This window comes from Seriola lalandi, unplaced genomic scaffold, assembly GCF_002814215.2.
Source record: "Seriola lalandi dorsalis isolate HSWRI2012SDOR001 ecotype SW California unplaced genomic scaffold, Sedor1 jcf7180002054237, whole genome shotgun sequence".
Classification (NCBI taxonomy): domain Eukaryota; kingdom Metazoa; phylum Chordata; class Actinopteri; order Carangiformes; family Carangidae; genus Seriola; species Seriola lalandi.
In genome coordinates this window covers 90,009-91,924 of record NW_019524790.1, presented here as the reverse complement: position 1 = coordinate 91,924, position 1,916 = coordinate 90,009, and the positions used below count along the sequence as shown (strand labels likewise).

At 37.9% G+C, this 1,916-nt stretch overlaps 2 pseudogenes; both read left to right on the top strand.

Annotated features, from left to right (window-relative positions):
• The window catches only part of LOC147819212 (odorant receptor 131-2 pseudogene), a 552-nt pseudogene extending 518 nt beyond the window's left edge, over positions 1–34 (top strand).
• A 658-nt stretch (positions 35–692) lies between these two features.
• On the top strand, positions 693–1,679 carry LOC111653634 (odorant receptor 131-2 pseudogene; annotated as a pseudogene).
• Positions 1,680–1,916: the final 237 nt, after the last annotated feature.

The window sequence follows — 1,916 nt, the reverse complement described above, 5'->3', positions numbered from 1 at the left end:
TCCCATTCATCTCAGTCGATCTGACATTTGGTGAAAGCAGAGTGACAGACAACACTTCTGCTCAAAAAATTATATTATACAGTGGCCCTGAGAGCTCAACGAACTGCAACTTAAGAAAAAAAACACATGCGAAGCCAGTGCGTGGAGCTCTCAGGGCCACAATAATATTACATAATTTGGCTTTAGACATATTTTATACATCTACATTTATACATCTATTTTTGTTCATTTATTCCACTTCTTTTGTGAATCAGAGACTTGGTAAACCCATTTCAAGCACCGAAACAATTCATCCACATGAGTAAAGTTAGAAAAATTTTTAAAAATTTGACTTTTCAACATTTGGACCAAATTATATCTTTACACAGTGAAAAAATGGGGCCCTCAGTTTACATAAAGCACTTATAACACTTGGGTATTATACGTATAGGCAGGTACCTACAAAAGATGAATTTATGAAATGATGTAAAAATCGAGAAAATAGCCTTAGACCTCAGAGGGTTGACATGAGCCAGTGAGGTGGTGATGACAACACTATGGTGAGCAAAGTTTCATGTGATAGTCTGTAAACAACATGGAGGGCTTGGTAAACAGCTGTCTTTAACACAGCATCTGAACAGTTCAGATGGACTTTGCAAAAAGAATCTGAATTTGTATTGACAGACATGTTACATAATGACACTTAGGTGGATTTTCGGTAGTGCCTCAGAAAAGTGTGTGTTTGTTTAGAAAACATATGAAGACATATGGCTGCTAACAACTCATTGGCTGGTGATGATTTCTTGCTGCGAAAGGTCCAGTTCGTTGTTCTACAGTCACTGGTGATGATTTTTCTTTTCATCAACTTGTTGCTCATCATAACCTTTTTAAAAAAGGAGTATTTCTACACAACTGCTCGCTACATCTTATTTGCTCTTACTTTACTGTCAGATAGTTTCTTGTTGTTTATGTCTGATATCCTTCTTATCTTCACCCATTTTCATATTACTATCCAAGTTTGGGCATGTATCATTATCTTTGTTGTGGTACTTGTGTATATTACAGTCACGCCAGCTACTCTGGCAGCAATGACCCTGGAGCGCTACGTGGCCATTTGCATGCCCCTGCGCCATGGAGAGCTGAGCTCTACCCGTAATACAATGAACTGTATCCTCATCATTCATGGCATCAGCTCTGTGCCCTGCATTCTTATTCTCTCCACCTTCTTAGCATCAGCATCTCTTAGCTACTACTCAAAATATCAGTTCTGTTCAGTAGAGGTGTTTATGCTTTACATATGGCAGCATAATCTTCGGTCAGCTTTATACCAATTCCAATTTTTGATTATGAGCATCATCATTGTTTTCTCTTATATTAAAATAATGAAAGTGGCCAAAGCTGCATCAGGAGATGATAAAAAGTCATCAAAGAAAGGGCTCAGAACAGTGGCTCTTCATGGTTTTCAGCTGCTGCTCTGTCTCATCCAGCTGTGGTGCCCGTTAATTGAAAGTGCTTTTTTTCATATTAACTTCAGTTTATATGAAATTGCTAGGTACCTAAATTTCTTACTGTTTTATCTTGCACCGAGATGTTTGAGTCCTCTCATTTATGGCCTGAGAGATGAAGTTTTTTTTCAAGCACTGAAATACATTGCCTCCTTTGGCTTGTATAAACAAAATCTTATTGACAAAATGAATTAACAGTTAATCACATTCTGTGTCCATTCTGTATTTTTCCATCACAACTGTGGATGTTGAACTGGTCTTAATGGGCTGTGCTCATGGATAATGAGCCAGCAGGCCTCAGGGTCTTTTTCCACAAAACCACAGTATCAATGATGATGGATCAGTATCAGGTCTTACATGACATTGTTATGAGTAATGATAATCATCGATGTGCTTGGCAGCCATCAGTCAAGTTTTGATTAATAGTGTGCA